This window comes from Sorex fumeus, unplaced genomic scaffold (genome assembly GCF_029834395.1).
Source record: "Sorex fumeus unplaced genomic scaffold, SorFum_2.1 ptg000006l, whole genome shotgun sequence".
NCBI classification, from domain to species: Eukaryota; Metazoa; Chordata; class Mammalia; order Eulipotyphla; family Soricidae; genus Sorex; species Sorex fumeus.
In genome coordinates this window covers 63,477,406-63,500,326 of record NW_026606063.1, presented here as the reverse complement: position 1 = coordinate 63,500,326, position 22,921 = coordinate 63,477,406, and the positions used below count along the sequence as shown (strand labels likewise).

Here is a 22,921-nt window from a genome sequence, read left to right as displayed (position 1 = left end):
AAAACATTACGAGCATTCTTTAGGAAGCTAGAAATTGAGCTTTCATATTATCCAGCAATCACTTCTGATAATATACTCTGGGGGCCCAAAAATACACAGAATAAATACCATTTGCACTTGTATGTTTATTGTACCACTATTCACAATAGCCAGAATCTGGAAACAACCCAAGTGTCCAAGAGAACAGATGACTGGTTAAAGAAACTATGGTACATCTTCACTTGTATCACTTGTCATCCCGTTGCTCATCGATTTGCTTGAGTGGGCGCCAGTAACGTCTCTGTTCGTCCCTCTTATGTGCTAGTGTAGCCCAGTGGCGTCTGCTCGCTCCAGGAACATGAAGGGCATCAAACCGTTCATTCAGGGTCTTGGCAAAGAAGTCCAACCATCTCATAGGTGGGTGGCTCCATGGTTCACAGCCTCATTGTGGTGGGGGGTGGCAACAGTGCCAACCAGCAAAGAGTGAACCAACAGGTGCTGCCCAGGGACGCAGGCAGGTGCGTGTTTGTCAGCGTGCAGATTGTTACAACATGCCCATTACAATATGCCAGTCGACCAAAAGCTTGCATTAGGTAGACTGGGAGCACCTGTAAGGGCGATTAGAGGCCGCCCTAAAAGCCTCTGTCTCTCTTGGAGAGCCCAGTAATCTACCGAGGGTATCCTGCCTGCACGGCAGAGCCTGGCAAGCTACCCGTGGCGTATTCAATATGTCAAAAACAGTAACAGTAACAATAATGGTACATAAACACAATGAAATACTGTCCAGCTATTAGCTATTCAGCTATTAGAAAAAATGAGGAAAATTTTCTTATAAAATAGATGGACATGAAGAGTATCATACTGAGTGAAATTAATCAGAAGGAGAGGAAGAGATATAAAATGATTGCACTCATTTGTGGGATATTAAAAAAACATGATTTAAGTAAGATCAAAATGGATTAAAGACCTCAACATCAGACAGGAAATGATAAGGTACATTGAAGACAAAGTTGGCAAAATCCTCCATGACATTGAAGCTAATGGTATCTTCAAAGATGTCAAGGCACTGGCCAAGCAAGTGAAAGCACAGATAGACAAATGTAACTATCTTTTTCTTTTGCTTTTTGGGTCACACCTGGCGATGCTCAGGGGTTACTCCTGGCTCATCCACTCAGGAATTACTCCTGGTGGTGCTCAGGGGACCATATGGGATGCTGGGAATTGAATCTGGGTTGGCCATGTTGGCTGTGTGCAAGGCAAACGCCCTACCAGCTGTGCTATTGCTCCAGCCCCATTTTTTTTAGCTATCTTAAAATAAGAAGCTTCTGCATCTCAAAAGAAACAGTGACCAAAATACAAAGACAGTCTACAGAATGGGAGAGGATATTCGCCGAACACACATCTGACAAGGGGTTGATATCAAGGATATATAAAGTACTGGTTGAACTCCACAAGAAGAAAACATCCAACCCCATAAAAAATGGGGCAATGAAATGAACAGAAACTTTCTCAAAGAAGAAATTCGAATGGCAAAAAAGCACATGAGAAAATGCTCTACATCATTAATCATCGGGGAGATGCAGATCAAAACCAAAATGAGATACCATCTCACACCTCAGAGACTGCCCACATCCAAAAGAACAAAAGCAACTGATGCTGGCGTGGATGTGGCAAGAAAAGGACACTCCTTCACTGTTGGTGGGAATGCAGTATGGACTATTTTCAAAAAATTAGAAATTGAACTCCCATTTGACCCAGCAATACCATTCCTGGGAATATATCCCAGAGAGGCAAAAATGTATAGTCGAAGTGACATCTGCACTTGTTTGTTCATTGCAGCACTCTTTACAATAGCCAGAATCTGGAAAAAACCTGAGTGCCAGAGAACAGAAGACTGGTTAAAGAAACTTTGGTACATCTACACAATGGAGTACTATGTAGCTGTTAGAAAAGATGAAGTCATTAAATTTACATACAAGTGATACTACATGGAAAGTATCATGCTAAGCGAAATGAGTCAGAAAGAGAGGGATAGACATAAAAAGATTGTATTCATCTGGGGGACATAAAGTAACAAAATAGGAGATTAATACCCAAGAATAGCCAAGATCAGTACCAGGAGGATTACTCCATGGTTTAGAGGCCAGCCGGGCATTCTAGGGGAAAGGGCAGCTCAGATAGAGAAGGGAGCACCAAATAAAGGGTGTTTGGAGGATCCTCCCAGGATGGGAGATGCATGTTTAAAGTAGACTATGGACCGAACATAATTGCCACTCAATGCCTCTTTTGCAGACCACAACACCCAAAAGGAGAGAGAAAACAAAAAGGGAATGCCCTGCCACAGAGGCAGGGTGGGATGGGAGGGATAGGGGTGAGATGGATACTGGGATCTATGGTGGTGGAAAATGGGCACTGGTGGAGGGATGGGTATTTGATCATTGTATAATTGAAACCCAAGCACAAAAATTAGTAAGTCTACAACTGTACCTCATAGTGTTTCACTAATAAAAATTTTTTAAAAAACATGATTTAAGACTAATACTCTAGGACTATAGAAACCAGGGCCAGAATGATTAGTCCAAGGTTGGAAGTCTGTCTCAAGTGCCGGGATAGAAGGCAGTTGGGATAGAGAAGGGACCACTATGACAATAGTTGGAAATGATCACTCTGGATAAGAACTGTGTGCTGAAAGTAGGTAAAGGAACAAACATGATAACCTCTCAGTATCTGTGTTGCAAACCATAATGCCCAAAAGGAGAGAGACGGAGAGAGGGCAGAGGAATGACTGCCATAAAGACAGGCTGGGAGGTGGTAGTGGGAGGGAAACTGTGAACATTGGTGATGAGAAATGTACACTGGTGGAGTGTTGGGTTTTGAAACAGTGTATGACTGAGATCATTAACAGTTTTGTTACTGTGTATCTCATGGTGATTCAATAAGAAACAAACAAAAAATTACCTGATTAAAAAAAAAATTCTCCAATTACCTGAATGGTAGAATATTTTTTCAACCATTTTTTTTTTTTTTGTAACCATTGGTAATCAAGCTGAAGAAACTCATCTGGTTCTTGACTATAGTTTTGAGTGGAATCACACATTCAAGGCAAGAAAAAGAAATGACATGAAGGGTGAGTGAAAGAGCCTCGGAAAACTTTCATTCAGGAGGACTTTCAATCTAGATTGAAATCACCAAAGCAGGTTTGTTTCAGAGGTAGGTATCTCAAGATAATACAACTAAGTGCAATGGATCTATCACAGTTGGATGGTTAAACTTTAACTTTCTTTTTTAGCTTTTGGGTCTACGTCTGGTGGTGTTCAGGGATTACGTCTAGCTCTGTACTCAGGGATCAGTCCTGGCAGACTTGGGGGACCATATGGGTTGATAGGAATCAGACGTATGTTAGCTGTGTGCAAGGCAAGCATCCTACCCACTGTACTCTCACTCCAGCCCCTAAACTTTAACTATCTGAAATTTAGGCTAGCAATCTCATTATTTTTATGCCCCTTAGAACGTCCAAGCCTGGCAGCACATCACAGATACCAAGCAAATGGGGAAGTGTAGATATACTTCCCAGTTTCCCCCAGACCTTGATGAGAAGGATACAGTTCATGCTTACTGCTTAGATACCCAGGCCTCACTTTGGTACCAACTCAGCCACCTCACAACCATATAACTCTGCATTCACATACAAAGAAAATTTTATTTTCAGACCTAAATGTAGATACAAAAAAAAGCATTGAAAGCAGGAACACTTAACAAGTACAACCTTTTATTCTGTATAACAATTAGGAACAGTTAGGTATTTAAATCATGTAAAAATTTTTTTTTCTTTTGTGGGATGCAGAAAACATTGTACTGCTTTTTCTTTTCACAACAGTGGAGAGTGGGTTCTGACAATACAGTAGCACAAGCATCCATTATCAAAAAATGCATCCATTGTAGATACAATATGCTTTAGTGACAATGGTACACACACACACACACACACACACACACACACACACGACCTTTGGTAGGAAACGTGCACTTCTCAGTCTTACCGAAGGCAGCCTCAGAAACCGATGACAAATGGGCATATTCTTAGTGCCTGGTGACAGACCCTTTTTTTTTTTAATGCTTTTTGGGTCACACCCAGCGATGCTCAGGGCTGACTCCTGGCTCTGCACTCAGGAATCACTCCTGGCAGTGCTCGGGGGACCATATGGGATGCAGAGAATTGAACCCAGATCGACCGTGTGCAAGGCAAACGCCCTACCTGTTGTGCTATTACTCCAGGTCCGACAAACCCTTTTTGAAGGGAAGGTTTATTGGGAAGATCTAATGCTTTCTGTCATGTAAGAAATGAACTAGTGGATGTTGGGTTTTGAATCAGAAGCACAGGCTGTGCTGCTTAGTAAGGGGGAAAAAAAAAGCACTCCTGAATAGAAGGGTGGTTGGAAGGCTGGGCTGGCAGCCGTGGGGCTCTCCTCCTTTCTCATTGTGCTATGACTTGGAAGGCTTTCAGAACATGGTGATTACATTTGTTGTTGTTGATCAAGGATTTCTGCATTTTGAAAGGGTCTGGCCTTGATTATGGGCAGAAAAAGTGAAAGGTCTTTCAAGGCATCACTCTGTGATCTGGACTCCTAAATGCTTATGTAAATCCCGCCCCGAGGAGAAGGAAGGAAATACGTAGGGAATATCTGTTAAGCTTCATCATATGGAACCCTTGGTTTCCAGCCTGATTTTACCACTCCTTTCCCACTCGTCCACCCACCCGCTTCCTTTCCCAATCCCAGGAGAGTCATAGGAACCCATTTGGGGTTTATATTTAACACCTGCAAATCTTGGCAAAGAGATCTCCCTCTCTTTCTCCTTCACCAACCCCCCCCCCCCCATCCCAGCACTTTGAGTCAGAATTTCCTGAATTATGCCTCTGAAAAGAGGAGTGAGTTGATACAAGATATCATTGATACAAGAATTGTATCAATGCCACAAAGGCCTCACCTGTTTGTTCTCAGTTGTCTTAGCAGACAGGCTTTCATCAAATCCTGATAATACTAAAGAAAATAGCTGGTCCTAGCTTTGACTCAGTACCTCCAAAGCTCGCTCTGACAAGGGTGAATCTCACCCCTCAAAAATCCTGTCTCTTGGCAGTAACTAGGAGCCAAAGACTGTGCTACTTACTGCTTTCTGCATAGAGCTCATTGACTCCTCAGATCTGCATATGAAAAGGAAACAGCATTTTTATACTTTGTAAAAGAGGAGGGAAGGCTGGTCTGAGAAACTAAGACACTAGAGTAAGGGCAAGAGGCCCTGTGCCTCTAAACAGAACACTTGCCCAGTAAGAACTCCTCCCTTCCAATATAAGCCCCATCTCTAAAATGATCCAAAGTCTTATAGCAAAGGAGGTGTCTGGGGGTGAAATTGGCCACCTCAGCTTTCTATCTGGCGCCATGCAGAAGGACATAGAGCAAGTACCAGAGAAGTACTTGTTAATTGAATTACAATTGAATTTACAACTTGCACAATAGCCACCAAATCTGGGCCAGAGACATGACTCAGGGGTAGAGCACTGGTCTTTCATATGTAAGACTCTGGGTTTGATCTCTGACACCAAAACACAAACGCGAGCGCGCGCTTGCGCACACACACACACACACACACACTCACACACACACACACACTCACACACACATAGCCACTGCCTTTAGTGTAAGAATAAAGTTTGACACATCTACTAGGAGCTGGAGCGATAGCACAGCGGTAGGGCATTTGCCTTGCGCACAGCCAGCCCGGCGAGCCGGGTTCGATTCCTCTGCCCCTTTCAGAGAGCCCGGCAAGCTACTGAGAGTATCTCATCCGTGCAGCAAAGCCTGACAAGCTACCTGTGATGTATTCGATATGCCAAACACAGTAACAACAAGTCTCAAAGTGGAGACATCACTGGGCCCTCTCAAGCAAATCGATGAACAACGGGAGAACAGTGTTTGTTTTTTTGTTTATGTCTACTAGATATTAATGGTATATGACAAACATATTGGGCAATCTTTTTGTGTGTGTGAGTTCAAGTTTTCAGTCACTGACTACAAAATCCAAAGAAAAAGATGAAGTTGGACTTGGTGATCTGTGGAGGGTTGAGGGGGTGATAGTTCATATAGCATTTTTTCTTCTAATCAGTTTTGTGTCCAGTAGCCTCCTTGTTTTTTTAGATATTTCTCTGTGACTGACTTGCTTGAGACTCTCAATTCCCTGGATCTGTCCTTCCTATTTTCTCTTTGCTCTTCATAACCACAAATAGCCACAAAGGAAGTTAAGACTAGAGATGGGATATACTCTAGAGCACTTGCCTTGTTGTGCAAAACCATGAATTTGATCTCCTGAAAGGTGAAGAAAGAAAGAAAGAAAGAAAGAAAGAAAGAAAGAAAGAAAGAAAGGAAGGAAGAAAGAAAGAAAGAAAGAAAGGAGAGAAAAAGAGAAAGAGAGAAAGAGAAAGAGAAAGAGAGAAATAGAAAGAGATACAGAGGGAGGGAAGGAAGGAAGGAAGGAAAGAAGGAAGGAAGGAAGGAAGGAAGGAAGGAAGGAAGTTAGGGAGGGAGAGAGAAGGGGAGGAGAGAGGAAGAGAAATGGAGGGTGGGAAGGTAGGAGAAATGAGGGAAGGGAGAAAAAAGGAAAAGAGAGAGAAGGAAAGGAGGGAAAGGAAGGAGAAAGGGAAGAAAGATGGAAGAAGGGAGGGACAAATGGAGAAAGGAGGGAAGAGAGAAAGGGAAGGGAAGGGAAGGGAAGGGAAGGAAAGGGAAGGGAAGGGAAGGGAAGGGAAGGGAAGGGAAGGAAGGAAGGAAGGAAGGAAGGAAGGAAGGAAGGAAGGAAGGAAGGAAGGAAAGAAGGAAGGAAGGAGCAGAGGGTGGGACATTGTTAGCTTGATTCTCTATCTAACAATCAACCAAGTCTGATAAGGCAAAGGAAGTGCCCTGTGGAAAAAATACTCCCTCTGATTATATCTAAGTGCAGAGCACTTTGTTAAGACCCAGAACTTTCATCCTGCCTGCACTGGTTCTTCTGACTTTTATCCTGAGCCTTTTCAGTTCCTCACAGAAGAATCAATCACATGATTTCAACCTTACTGACTAGTGCACTAGAGATCAGGCAGGCCATGGGCTGGACTCCTTCACAGCCAAGGGTCAAGGGTAGAGGGTCCCACACACTACCTGTTCCATCAGGTTATGTGAGCACATGCTCATCCTGGAGCTCTGAAGGCCAGTCCAGGTCCTGCTTCCTCATGCAGCCAAGGGAGCCCACTGTCCTCAGAACCCTCACAGCCCCTCTGGGAGGACTGGAGACAATTCATTTCAGGGCCTATGGAAGGGGAAAGCTAGCCTGGCTTCCCTTTCAGTCCTTATTAGTCACTATCTGTGTTAAGTGAAAGATCTGTCTTCAAAGATCTGTCTACTCTCTGAAGGAACAGATCCCTGTCTGTAAGCTGCAGAATGTAGGTTCGGATCCCTGAGGGTTCCAAGAAGAATCAATGAGATCACATTTTTTTCCTTTTTGGGTCACACCCAGCAAAGCACAGGGGTTACTCCTGGCTCTACACTTCAGGAATTACTTCTGGCGATGCTCAGGGGAGCAGATGGGATGCTGGGAATCAAACACGGGTCAGCCGCGTGCAAGGCAAATGCCCTACCCTCTGTGCTATCACTTCCGCCCATTGTGAGACCACTTGTAAAGCAGTCAGCGCTGCCCTTACCATCTCCATCAGTAAACATCAGCTCCTTTCAGCTTATAGCACTTTGAGTCATTTTACTTAGATGTTAGCCCTGAGGGTATCAATTTTCAATTTAATGCATTTCATATCATTATGTGTCATTTTTTTTCAGTTTACTTAGATTTTTATTTTATGCTGAGCTTATTCCCAGGCCATAAGTTTTTGCTTCTTCAGTTTCTTCTGTGATATCTTTTTCTTCTGTGCAACTTCCTTTTCAGGTTTAGGACAATCTGTTCTTTTTCAGTAAGAATCATCTCAATGTGGCAGGGAGTGCTCTTATAGGGGTTATTTCGACCATGAGCCCTGTAAGTTCTGTGGCGCATCTTGGGTCCTTTGTTCCCCCTGGATATGCTCAATGACCAGAGAATCCACATCTAAACACTTGAGTTCAGCATTACTTTCTGCATTTTTAAGCATGTGCAGTAAAAATTCAGTACTCTTTTTGGGCCAACGACCCTGTGTCCAGCCCCACTGTTTGGCCTGGGTGCATCTACCAACACCATCATTGTAATGCCAGAAGGGCACACACTGCTTCTTCAAGTACTTAGTGACCTTTCTTATGTGCATGCCCTTGATGGTCTGAGCCATTTCCCGAGTGTTCTTGAAGTGCACGTGAAGTTTCGAGCTCCAGGACTTGCATGATTTCGTCGCGTTCTTGGGGTCCAGCAAGTAGCGCACCATCTCAGGACCTCCAAAAGGCCACTCACAGAAGAGCAATTATGTGTCATTTTATATCAACAATACTTGAATATGTTAGGGTGTTAGTGGTATGTTAAAATTAATGTCATTTATATTGACTGAATGCAAACCTAAAATATCTGTACCTAATACATACACATCTATCTATTTATCTATATATATGAAATCACTTAGGTGCAGGACATAAAGTTCCATAATGGCCTATTTTTTGAAACTTAGAGACTTAAGCATTTTGACATGATATTTTGATTTTTTAATTCAAAATTATGGTAGTAGCTTATCACAGGCCAATTTGAAAATGAATGCCAAAATGTGATAACAGGTTTTGGTGACAACGGAATTCTAAAGAAGGGGGGCTGTGAGTCAATTCCCAAAGTGGGAGTAAGCAAGCCTGACCCTAGGAAATAAACCTTCAGGTCTGCATTTGTGAGATGGATCACATATCAATCATGCAATTTCTGTTTCTAGTCATTTAGGGAAATATAAAATATTTATTGAAAAGAAAACTTTTATATAAATGTTCTCATTCCTCAGAGGACTTTAAAACATAATCTCTCCCAACATCAAACATTTCTGTGAGAAATTAAAAATTCAGTCAATCAACCAGCTGTTTCTAAATATACAGAAATATGGCATAAACCATCTGAATTTTTCACTTTTTGGTTGGAGACATATATCATTTAGACAGAGCCTAAAGCACAATATACACAATGTTCACCAAAGAACATAGCATTCCTGAGGTATAAGAAGAAAAACAGCACCAGAAAAATGTTTCCATCAGCCACTAGCAAATGTGCTGACACTTAGAAGGTTTGCTCATGGTTCATAGGGCTCTCAGAGATGGAGGGAGGAGACAGGCTATCTCTGGTGGCTGTCTCCATTGGGCCCTAATGGTGGGATTCAATGGGGCAAGCACACTGTCTCTTCCTAACATTGGAGGTTGTGCAATTTGATTCTGTGAGAAGCCTGCCACCAGGAGAGCCAAACAAAGAAATGCGTTGTGGCCTCAAATTGCCACTAGAAAACCCACATGTCACCCAAGAGGGCTTCCTTGGGCTTATTCATGTAGTTAGGGACAGAAAGAGAGGACAACTGCTGACATTGAAAGCTTTGGGCTATTTTCCCATTTAATTATCTCAGTGGTGAAAGTGTGACCATAGAAACTAGTCAGACTTTAGTTTGTTATGATGGAAAATGAGTAGTGATAACTGATGAATAGCACTCTGCATGTATAATATTTACCAGAATAGATCCAGGAATTGGTCATCAGCATTAGCCATGTTTTACCACATTAAAATGATACATTTGAGAAAATCCTAAAAAAAAAAAGAAACTAGTAATTCTATATGATGGATGTCACTTTTTTAAAACCCCAGCTTTGAATATTTACCTAAAGACTGTGAAAACACAAATTGGAGGAGATGTCTGAATCACTGTGTTTGCTGCATTATTTACAAGGGCTAGCAATAATCTAAGTGTCCCTTTCACAGGTAGCTAGATGAAGAGGTGGTATATACATGTATAAAATGTATTCAGGGCTACTACTTAGCTATAAGAAAGAGGACATCCTGCCATTTGCAACAGCATGAATGAACCTAGGTACTATATTTTAGTGAAATAAGTCAGAGAAATACAGACAAACAGCACACTGCTCATATGTGATATATAGACAAACAAAATTAATGAGATACAAGAAAACTCTTAGATTATAAGACTAAACTAGTGGTTGCCAGAAGGAGTGAGTCGAGTAAATCAGCTAAAAGAAGCAATTGTGTGACCAAAGGGGAAATTCTGGCTGTTCTCCCAAGTAGTACAAAGTGGTCCTGGATGTCACTCCCACTTATCCTTGGCCAATGAGGCTGGATAATTTATGCTAGGGAATGGGGATACACTTCTATTTAGTCTCAGCTGTGCTGGGAACTCCAGGCCCTCTCCAGCAGTGTTTAAGGTCCACTAGAGTCAAACCTAGTGCAGTTTGGGGAACTGGATAGTGCAGAGGATCAAGGGCAGGGAATTCATATAACAAGTTTGTGAGATAACTTCCTGTCTCTAGAATTATATTTTTAGTGTATACAAATGTTGCCTTATAATGGCACCTACCTGAAACTTACATAAAGTTATAATTTAGTCTTCCTTCAGTAAAAGCTTTTTTTTAATAAATGAAGAAAAAGATAAACTAAAGTCTGGGGAATATAAAAATTCTGAATGATTAAGTCCTTACATTTTAAAATTTATTTTCAATTTTATTTTTAATTTTGGAGGTTCAGACTGAGAAGTGCTCAAAGGCTATTCTTGGCTCTATAATCAGAAATGATCCCTGGCGTATGGAGAACATATGCTGTGCCAGGGATCAAACCAAGGTCAGTATCCTGCAAGGCCCAACTCCTGTACTCTCTCTTGGGCCCCTCTTCCTATATGAAAGAATTAATCAAGTACAATTTCTAAAAATGTGATGTTATAAAAGACCTTTTTTTGGAATTAAAATTCAGCTTACTTTCCATTTAAAGTGTTTTATTGAATAACCATGAATTATAAAGTTATTCACGATTGAGTTTCAGTAGTACAGTGTTCTAACACCAATTTTTTTCTTCTTTAATCATTTTATTTAATTTTTTTTATTAGTGAAACACCATGAGGTACAGTTGTAGATTTACAATTTTTTGTGCTTGGGTTTGATTATACAATGATCAGATACCCATCCCTCCACCAGTGCCCATTTTCCACCACCATGGATAATATCCCCCTCACCCCCTTCCCCCATCCCCCCTGCCTCTGTGGCAGGGCAATCCCCTGTGTTCTCTCTCTCCTTTTGGGTGTTGTGGTCTGCAAAAGAGGCATTGAGTGGCAAACATGTTCAGTCCATAGTCCACTTTCGACATGCATCTCCCCTCCTGGGAGGATCCTCCAAACACCCTTTATTTGGTGTTCCCTTCTCTATCTGAGCTGCCCTTTCCTCTAGAATGCCCGACTGGCCACTAAGCTATGGAGTAATCCTCCTGTAACACCAATTTTTTCACCAGCTTCCAATACTCCAGACCAATGTCCCCAGTTTCTCTTCCTCCCCATCCCCATCAAGTTTGCCTTTATGACAGGCATTTTTTTCCTTTTTTAATTTTTCCTTTTAGGCACTGTGGTTTACAATACTGTTGCTGAGAGGGTATAACGCATACCACATTACCTCTTTCCAGCACTCATTCCTCATCCAGAGTGACCACTTCCTTCTATCATTGTTATGGTGGTCCCTTCTCTAACCACTGCCCCCTCCTCCCACATTTGGCAAGCTTCCCACTAGCACAGCGGTAGGGGGTTCGCCTTGCACGCAGCCAACATGGCCGACCCGAGTTCGATGCCTCCACCCCTCTCAGAGAGCCCGCAAGCTACCGAGAGTATCTCGCCCGCACGGCAGAGCCTGGCAAGCTCCCCGTGACATATTCCATATGCCAGACACAGTAACAACAAAGTCTCCAATGGAGACGTTACTGGGCCCGCTCGAGCAAATCGACGATCAACAGGAGGACCTTTACCTTTACCTTTACCCACTAAGGACCATTTCTCCTACTCTTTGTTTTTATCGCCTTTGGGTGGGCATTAGTTATTCCCCTACTGTGTTCTTTATATCTATCATATGAGTGAGATCATTATGTGCCTATACCTCTCTCTCTCTCCCTGACTCATTTCACTCAGCATGACATTTTCCAAATTCATTCACATAACAGAAATTTGCATGACTTCATCTTTTCTTATGATTGGGTAGTATTCCATTATGTATATATGTATTTGTGGTTTCTTTATCCAATCATCTGTTCTTGGGCGCTTGGGTTGTCTTCAGATTTTATTTATTGTGAGTAGTACTACAATGAAAGTAGAAGTGAAGAATGCAAAAGAAGGGAGGAAGAAAGGAAGGAAGGAAGGAAGGAAGGAAGGAAGGAAGGAAGGAAGGAAGGGAGAGAGGGAGAAAGAGAAGAGAGGAAGGGAGGAAGGAAGCAGAGGGAAAGGAGGAAGAAAGGAAGCAGAGAGGGAGAGAGAGGAGGAAGGGAGGAAGGACGAAGATAAAGAAAGAAACAGAAAAATATATAAAGAAAGAGAGAGCAGGAGGGAGGGGAAAAGTCTACGTTCACAATTAATATGGGTGCTGGACAGATAGTGCAGGGCTTAAAGTGCTTGCCTTGCATGTCCTGGTTCAACCCTCAGCATTGCAAATGATCCCCAGGGTGCCTCCAGAAGTAGCTCCTGTGTACCATTGGATGTGTCGTCCCCCACAAAACACAGTCAACATCTATTTGTAGAAGCCCAGTCCCAAATGACACTCAGGGAAGCCACCCTTATCTTTTTTTTTTTACTGTCATTTTTAAAATTTTTTTTTAATTAGTGAAACACCATGAGGTACAGTTGTAGACTTACACGTTGTTGTGCTTGGGTTTCAGTTATGCAATGATCGAGTACCCATCCCACCACCAGTGCCCATTCTCCACCCCCACCAATCCCAGTATCCCTCCCACCCCCCCCATCCCCCATCCCACCCTGCCTCTGTGTCAGGGCACTCCCTTTTGTTCTATTTCTCCTTTTGGGTGCTGTGGTCTGCAGAAGAGACATTGGAAGCCACCCTTATCTTGCTCCAACAGCCCCTGGTGTATGAATAGGCAACACCACGGGACTCCAACCCTCAACCCCTTGGAGTGTTTGTGTGCCTGAAGTTTTGATTTTCTATGCATATGCTCATCTTTTCTCTTCAAGGCAATATTTTTCCTCTGGGACTTTACTTAAAACTTTACCCAAAAAAGGGGGAAATTAAAACTTCTGAAGAATGAAATGTGCAGACCTACCAGTGACTGTTGTGTAATTGGAGAGCCTCATGACCCTATACCTCCTCAAATATCTCCTTAATTCAAGGGTTATTCTTTTTGTGCACTGAGAGGGCCTTAGTGGCCCATTTTGTTTATTTCTCTGCATGACTTAATAGTTTCAAAGCCAATCACTCTAGGATTATTAGTATTTAAAAAATTTCTTCGCTAGTGATCATCCATGTATTTTAGGTCACCAATACATACAGGCTGGTCACTGCCAATCTCTGTTTGGTTCACTTCCTTCCAATGCTATAATTTATCAGGTCTTACTCTCTACCTTTTGGTTGTTTATTTTTCCTTAATAGCCTTTTATGAAGAAGCTTTATGAGAAGTAAATTATTCTTGGGTCAAACTTTGTCTACAGTTATATTAATCTCAAAGTTATAACTGTAATAGTTCCTGAAAATATCTGGCACTACAGAAGCCACAAATGTGATAATCAGTGTGCAATTTGAAAAACATATACCCACCTATCCAAACATGTGGAGAACAGCCTATCTCTGGGAGGTAGACAGACCCAAATGAGACATTTACTGCCCTGTTCCTGCCTTTTTTAAAAAAAATGTCATTTTCCATGCCTTTATTGATTTTCCTTAACACAGAGGAAACTGACTGTTCCACTGGAGAAGCCCAGTGGGGGGAAATATGGATATTTGGCGATTTGGGGATTTTGAGCATTTCTCAGAAGCACACAGAGATGACTATGTCAGATCTGGAGTCAGATCCAGTGCAGAGAAGGCTAAGACCTAGATAATCTGTGGTGGGGTGGGGGACTGGAGGGCTGGGTGGGATGTGGATGGGATCCTTTCTAAGAAGCTTCTGGAACATCTCCAAGGTCCTGCTCCAGGTAGGCAGCAGAGTCACTTATGCTGGAACAGAGAGGAGGATGTGATGACTCAGAAGCTGGTCTTTTTGTCTGCACACTTCAAAAGTGCCCAGAAAAAAAGGTGAAATCTTAATTCCACATCAGATGATTTGTAGGTACTTTCACAGAGGTCTAAATATTTGAGGACACAAGGTGTGTACTGACATTCTGACATCCTTTCAAAGACTAAAAACATGGAAACTAACAATGCTTCTCTTCACAGACATTATTAAGCTCAATAGCGAATTTTGCTTGGCTGAAGATTCCAACACAACTGGGTATTGTGTTAGCAGAGGGAAATATGCTTTCCTCAGTGTTAGACTGAATGATTGTGTCTGCCTGCTCTTCCTAGAAATTCAGACCCAGACATATAATTCCCAGTATGATGGTATTTCCAGGTGAAGAGGTGGAGAGGGTGGAACCTTTGTGAGATTAGAGGAAGAGGGATGAGAGCAAGTTAGTCCCTTCTGCCAGGAGAGGATACAACCAAAAGGAAACAGTCTGCCCCTTGAACAAGGGACCTCCCCACCATGCTAATCCATGCTATATTCTTAATCTTTGAATTTTGTGTTGTCATAAATTTATGTAACTGGGCTGCAATCATTTGCAAGTTTTTGGTATTGATGTACAAAGTTATGTCTCCTCCACCTTTGCCAACAAAGTGCCCAGGACCCTCCCCTGTTATCAGCAGTCCAGCAGTCCTTCCCACTAATCATCCCTGGAATTTGTAGCCAGAATGTGTAGTGTTATTTAGTAGCACAACCTGATTAAGATCCCAAGTGAAGATTTAGTTACATAAGCACTAAGAAATATATGCTTTGATTAGAGACATACAAATATGATTATAACTCTTCACACTACTGTAATTGATTAAAGTATCTTTTTTAAGAAAAAAACTTTAGATTTTAAAAATCAAGATAGCATCCGTTTACAACACAGTATTCATATCAGGTTTGGATGAGCCTCATTCATGAAGGAACCGGAAGAGGAACCCAGGTGTGTGGGACCCGGGGCGTAGATCTCCAAGCCTGTTCGGATTGGGACTGGGCCTCCTCCACCCAGATCCCCCATTTTCCAGTATGTAAGCGTTACACCCACCAACTGCCCCCCCCCTCAGCACCGTGTAATCCCATCAACAGCCAAGACCCAGAGACTAAAACCCTGCTCCTGGAAGAGAACAGCGTAGAGTCTCCTGCCTCCGCGCATGGCTCTCCTCATTGGGGCCCCTTGGAGGAGGGTGGGTTGAGTTTCCCTCCCCACCCCAAGCAGAGCCCCGGAAGCTGAAGACCTCTGGTTCCAGCCACAGCCATGCTTAAGACCACTCTCCACACGTTTGGATGAGCCTCACACATGAAGGAACCGACAGAGGAACCCACTTGTGTGGGACCCGGGACGTAGATCTCCATGCCTGCTCGGATTGGGACTGGGCCTCCTCCACCCATATCTCCCATCTTTCAGTATGTAGATGTTACAACCACCAACTGCCCCCCCCCCCAGTGCCGTGTAATCCCTTCAACGGCCAAGACCCAGAGACTATAAAACCCTGCTCCCGGAAGCGTGCTGCCGCATTTGAGGCCACACGACATCCTCTTATCTAGTTCTTACTCTGGAAAACCTGGTAGGCTACCAAAAGTATCCTGCCCACACAGCAGAATCTGGCAAACTCCCCGTGGCATACTCAATATGCCAAAAACCAGTAACAATGATGGGTCTCATTCTCCTGACCCTGAAAGAGTCTCGAATGTGGCACTTCTTAAAATCTCAGGGCTAGGACCAAGGAGACATTACTGGGGCCTGCTTGAGGCAATCGATGAACAACAGGATGACAGTGATACAGTGATTCATTTCAGGTGGCTGGTTTTAGAACATCTTATATTGCCCCCATCCAACCCCATATGCTAGTTCCCATTCACCAACATTTAGAATAGACTATCTGATTTCTTTGGTTGTTTGTTTTGGTGTTTGGACCATGCCCAGAGGTCCTCCTGGCTCTGTACTCAGGATTCACTTCTGATGATACTTGGGAGACTCTATTCAGTGTCAGAGACAGAACTGGGATCAACCAAATGCACGATATGTTCCCTACATGCTGTCCTATCTCTCTCTGACCCCATCAGAATTTTCCAAAACTTTCATGAATGGTACTGTAAATCACAGCACCTCAATAAAATGAGAAGCAAAAAATAAAAAGCAGAGGATTCTGTTCCCATCATTTCTCTTTATTGTTGCTGTGTCAAGGATCACAGACATGCCTGGCTGTGAACTCACATTTCTGCCTGGTTCTTTCTGGGGGTCCCTTACCTTTTCTCTTGGTGCTCGTACATGTTCTGGTTTTGGGACTCCACAAGGTCTGTCATGTGGTGTCCACACACCTACTTGTGAGGGTTCACATTTCCTGACTGTAATGCTGACAAATCTAGATGCGATGTTCACTAGGTGTTGTGCCCCTTCTGTTGTGGGGCTCACAGCCTTTGACTGTGGTGGAGCCAGGAATTGTTTTTAGTGCCATGGACCTCAGACAGCCCCAGGCTTATGTAACAGAGCTGCCAGGGTCTTGCCTGGCCTACGGGGAGGGCCTAAAGATTGAAAATGTGGCCTTACAATTGCAAGGAAGGAGCCAAAGGTGCCTGATCCTTAGACCTTCCATTGTTCTTACTTGAAATGGGGGGTAGGGTGTGTGTGAAGAAATAATGGTTTTCAAATATAAAACATTTTATTTTAGAATTTCTATGAGGTCCAATATATAGATTGCCTCATAATTTATGTCTATCTAGTAAGTTATGCCATAGTGGTTCCTCAGTAGATCTTAGCAATAAAATGTATAGGGAAAAAAGGTTTTTGCTGTGGAGATGCCAACTAGCAGTGCTCTGTAGCCCAGGGTCACTCCTGGAGGTGCTCAGGGACCACCTGGGCATCACTGAGTAGCTGGATGTAGGGACATGTGGTGCAGTGATAAACCCATGTAAGCGATGAACACATGTAATGCGTATACTCTAGCACTTGTGTCACATTTCTGGCCCTGGGGAGGGGGGTGGCGTATGTTTTTAAAACTATAAGGCTGAAGAATCTGGAAAAAATCTGAGAGTCTGAGAACAGATAACTGGCTAAACAAACTTTGGTATATCTGCACAGTGGAATACTATGCAGCTGTTAGAGAAGATTAAACCATGATATTTGCATATAAGTGGATCAACATGAAGAATATCATGCTAAGCGAAATGAGCGGGAAAGAGCGGGACAGGCGCAGAATGACTGCACGCATTTGTGGAGCAAAAAGTAACATAATAGAAGAATAACACCCAAAGATAGTAGAGATAAGGGTCAGGAGGATCACCCTACAACTTGAAGCCAATCTCATGTGCTGGGGGAAAAGGCAGGTGGGAGGGAGAAAAGACCACTAAGTAAAGGACGGTTGGAAGAATTGCTCGTGAGGGTAGATGCAGGCTGAAAGTAGACTATGGACAAATCATGATAGCTGCATAGTACCTATATTGCAAACAATATTACCCAAAAGGAGAGAAAGCAAGAGGCAGAGAAAGGGGAAGGGAAGAGGTGGGGGGGGGGCGATAGGGACACTGGGAACATTGGTGGTGGAGAAAGGGCACTGGTGGAGGGATGGGTACTTGAACATTGTCTGATTGAAACATAATCACGAAAACTTGTAAGCATGTAACTGTATCTCATGGGATTCACTAAAATTAAAAAGAAAATAGGGTTGATATTTTTACTTGAACTTCTGAATCTCATTCTAAGGCAACTGACTTAAAATAATATCATCTCCTAACATTTCTTTACCTTTATCTGCCTGGGTTAAAATACTCACAAAGAGTGAAGGTGTTTAAGGGTAAAAATCATACACTATGGGGGCTGGAGCAATAGCACAGCAGGTAGGGCGTTTGCCTTGCACGCAGCCAACATGGCCGACCCAGGTTCGATTCCCAGCATCCCATATGGTCCCCCGAGCACCGCCAGGAGTCATTCCTGAGTGCATGATCTAGGAGTAATCTCTGAGCATTGCTGGGTGTGACCCAAAAAGCAAAAAAAAAAAAAAAATCATACACTATGGCCAGAGCAATAGAACAAAGGTTAAGGCACTGGCTGCATGAAGACCACTTGGATTCAACTTCCAGCACCCCACACAGTTCCCCAACCTCCACCAGGATCCATAAGAGCAGCCTGCCTCCCCCCGCTTGGACGAGACCCCAAGTTGCTGCCCATGAACAGCTCCTCCGCTCCTGAATGGCCATGATCCCAGAGTCACACAAACCAATCTCAGAACCCAGTGACTTCTGGCAGAAATCTCTCTGGACTTAATTACAAAAAATTCAAAATCACGTGGCCACTCTCACAGCCACGGACATCAAATGTTCTTCATTATCAACAATAGAAAACAAATGATCTAATCATGCCTTTTCCACAGGTTTGATTGTTGGGGGGAAATTCCAAATAATAATAGTGGGTCTTCTGTCGAAAAACTGAATGTAATCAAAGTAAAAAGAAAATAAAGTGAAAATCATCTGCCACACAGCCAGGAGGAGAGGTGGGATGGGGGTATACTGGGATTCTTGCTGGTAGAACATGTGCACTGGTGAAGGGATGGGTGTTTGATCACTGTATGACCGAGACTTAAACCCGAAAGCTTTGTAACTGTTCTAATGCTGATTCAATTAAAAAAAAGAGCAGCCTGGTGTTCTCCCAAAACAAAACAAAACAAAAATCACAGGCTGTAGAGAGAATGTATTCTATTAGTCCGCTTGAGGGAATGAACTATTCTTTTCTTTTAAAATTTTCATGAAATTTCTGCTAATGGCATGAAAGCTAGCATGCAGAAGAACCAGAATTTAAAATTGATGACCAAAGTTATTCAATTCATGAACAGAGGAGAGGCATGAGAGTATTTCAGTACTCCTGTACAGTCTCCCCGCAGAACAAAAAGCAGCTGAGAGAAAAGCCAAAGGAATAACAAAGTTTCAGTCCTAACTTGAGGAGTGTTTTGGGCTGTGTGACAAGCTAGGCACTGAAGGAACGTCCTCTTCCCTGGTAGAGGAGAGTGGCAGACCCAGACACAGGAAGGTCTCAGAGTATTTTTACCTGTGTTCACTCATGAGGAAAGTCACTGCCACAGCACTGCGGTAGGAACCCAGAGCAGAGAACTGCTGGTTTTCTGTTAAATATACGGGGAGCAGGGAGACTTGGAAAGAGATACATCTCTCTCTCTGTGCTTAGGAATATGTTGTTTCTGGGACAATGGAGAGCATCAGAGTTTAGGCATGGAACACACTTCTCTCCATAGAATGTAATCTGTATGTGGAGTGTCATAGTCTATTGTAGATTTGTGTAGGGCTGGACCAGATTAAAGACTCAGAAGTCATCCTATAGCATACGAATGTATTGGCTTGGAAAGGATGTATCAGTAATGAATATAGTGCAGAGTCATAAACCGTAGCCCAAAAAGGAGATGTAGAGCCAATCAAAAAAAAAAGGGGGGGGGCAGATGTTTAAAATATCTTTTGTGATTTGAAACGGTGATCCAACAAAAGTCATTATGTTTCTGCTTTCTCAATTTTTGAAGAGGAGGGAGGCACTTTCAGGTTTCCCAGTGCTTTTTCCCTCACTATATTTTGTGCGCTGAGCTAGGAAATCCCAAAGCCATGCACAGCCAACAGCAGCCCCTGCCAAGCAAGGCCTCAAATTGGGACAAACCATGAGATGAAGACACTGACCACTAGGGTGAAATACCAGGTAGTCAGTCTGGCCATGGGGTGTAGTTGCAGAGAGACACTCAGTAAGAAGTCCACTTAATGCTTTGCTTTCCACAAGATAGAAGAATCACAAACACAAAACTAGGTCCTTTCACAAGTGCACATGATGACAGGTCAGTATCTGCCAGGTGACAGTAGAGGAAGAGGACAATCCTGGTTCCTGTCACAAATAAGCAAGCAGTGCAGTGTAGCGTGCAGTATCCTTAGTGTACCTCCCTCAGTGACCCCCTTTTTTGTTTCATCAGTGGAGAGCAGGAGAAAAAAATGCAAGGTTTCAGTCTTTGATGAGGACCATAAAATATGTATACTCCAGGTTTTAGGTAGAACATTAAGCAAATGACAATTGCACATCAAATAAAGGTGTCCTTACTCTGCACAGGTTGATAGAAAAATTCGAAATGGGTAAAGAAGAAAGAAGAACCGTGGGCAGGCGAGCCACTTCATTTTATTCCTTAAATGTACAAACATGAATAATTTGACATGCTGTTTAGACAGTTTCTCCCTAACTTAAGTCTTTTAATTAAAATGAAAGGAAGGAAATATGCTTTAAATATGAATGTGAGAAGGTGTGAGTTGGCAGCCCCCAGCCTGCCTTCTCCTCTCTCTGTTGTTAGAGAATACAATGAAACCTGATCTTCTTGCACTGTCTTTTCACAATGTTTATGATTGTTTTAGGTAACACATAAACCACACTGGATGTGATATTCCCCTTATTGCAAGTCAAGAGCACAGAATCGGTCCCCTGTTCTTGCTATTTACATTTCTGCCCAATCAGTCCCCATCTTTTTCTCTCCCCACCAGGCGATGTTGTAGGGCTGACTGCAGCCGGCAAAGTAAATGCTAACTTTTCAGCCTGAGCTCAGCAGTATGGCCTGGACACCCCCACTATGCGAACGAGGGCATACAATTCCAGGCTGAAAAATGGGCCCAGATGTTGGCCCTAATAAATGACATAATTATGAAGGTGCTGTGCAGTTTCAGCCCATATTATTTCATTTTGCCTTTTTCTGGCTTCCCCCTCTCCTGACCCCCTGCTCGACTTTGCCTCTGTTGTCTGTGCACTTAACTTGCAAAATGCTAAACAAGTTTTGATATTTACCTGTTTATGATTAAATTGCAAAATGATCTGCTTCGTTCTGTTCTAAATTAAGGTCTGCATTAAATGTCATAGCATTTATCTTTCATAAAATGAGACAGCAAGGACACTAATTTCCTAGGTATTCAATCACTGCCCCACGCCACTTGAGAGACAGCCCAGAAGCAAGCCTGCCCACAGTTCACAGCTCACTGTCAACCCTGAGATGGAATCATAAAAGTCAATTAATCATTAAAAGCTGTTACAAGCACATATCGAACCAGTCTGGCACAAAATGTTAATCAGTCCAATATCAATATAATAAATTCCTGCAAATTGGAGCAATCGATATGCTTACGGCCTAATGAATCAATTTGAGGGCACTGGGCCTCTCCTTGGGGTCCACCATGACATGGCAGCCAAGTGAGTGCTACATCTCTAGGCGCACTGCCAACAGAGGTCACCTACCCTCACAGGCTGTTCCCTTCAGCCTCAGTTACCACGGTGACAGCACATCACCGCTGCCCCAGTGTCCTTCTAGGTAAGGTGGAAACCAATGCATCACTGCCCTTGATGGATTTGTCAATAATACTTAGCAGGGGAGGGGGGCTGCTGGTAGAAACCGCGCAGTCTCCAGTCCCCAAGCAGTTTGGTGTGTGATTTAATTGTCTGGAGAGGTGTGTGCTCCTGCATATATGCAGAAACTAAGCTGTAGTCACAGGAAGCAGAAGTTGGCAGGAGGACCCGAAAGCCCTGGGAAACTCTGCAGAGAAGAACAGCAGCCTATGCAATGGCTAGGTCGGTGTTCCATTAACCAAGGTGCTGTGGGAGGAAAAAATAACCCGGAGCCTCTCAGATTAAGGATTTATTAGCTACAAAACTTTAATACATTACTCATGAGTGGAAATGGAGTTGTGGATTAATCACCCCACAACTCCACCCTGAAGTCTTAGACTCAGCAGCCAATTTCATTTTGAGACACCCGCTCATGGACTATAGATACTGTCCAAGAAAAATCCACCACCATAAATGGGGGGAGGGACAGCAGAAATGATTAGTGAATGTCCTCCTCACTCCCTGCTCTCTCTCTCCCTACACTTTCCTTATAACCTATAAGGACTGATTCCCCCTTGCCCAAACATCACAAATCAGAAAGTTTGAAGTGGACAGGATACACAGCAATGAGATTTTAAACCAACCTCTTCATCATTTGCTTTGGAAAAAAATCTGAGTTTTCATATTTCCACACATTTTATCCTCCTCTCTGCCTATTAAAAACTGACCAGTGAAGAGAGCCAAGAACAGTTTCAGCCAAGAACAGTTTTGGCATTGCAGCATAGAATAAAGGAGCTTTAGAGATCAGAGAAATTTTGGTTACTGAGACCGGGGGTCACAGTGTTCTAGAAGCTTCATTGTCACTTAACATAAAATATAGAGGTTAATGCTGAATAAAATAGTATTCTGGTTGATTATTTTAATAATCTCAAATGATAAATTTCTCCCCTGGAATGCTATTATTTTTGGTTAGGAGGACAGGGTCACAACCAGGAGTACGCAGAGATTATGCCTGGATCTATACTCAGGGATCATTCTTTGCATTATTCAGCGGACCACATGGGGTGCTGGGGATTGAACCTGGGCCAGTTGCAGGTCCCAAGGCAAGTATCCTATACCCACTGTACTATCTCTCCAGCTCTTGACCTTGTAGTTTATGAACTGTGGGCTATCCAGGCCTTCCAGGGAGTTGGAAATTGGTTATTCTTCTGCTGCACCAATAGGATGGTTCCACTGGGTCTAGGTCTCAACAGTGCCTGAGTGCTTCTTCCTCACATACATTTATCCTCTTACAGGAAAGGAGAAGCTTTGCCAAACCTAAGAAATACTAATCTATACTATCTAGTTATTTTAAAAGACTTTTTTCTTACCTGAGTGAAAAAGAGAGAAAATTTTTTT

At 43.0% G+C, this 22,921-nt stretch overlaps 1 pseudogene; it reads right to left on the bottom strand.

Moving 5' to 3' along the window:
• Positions 1 to 7,864: 7,864 nt before the first annotated feature.
• Positions 7,865 to 8,404, bottom strand: LOC130036565 (60S ribosomal protein L17-like; annotated as a pseudogene).
• Between the last annotated feature and the right edge of the window lie 14,517 nt (positions 8,405 to 22,921).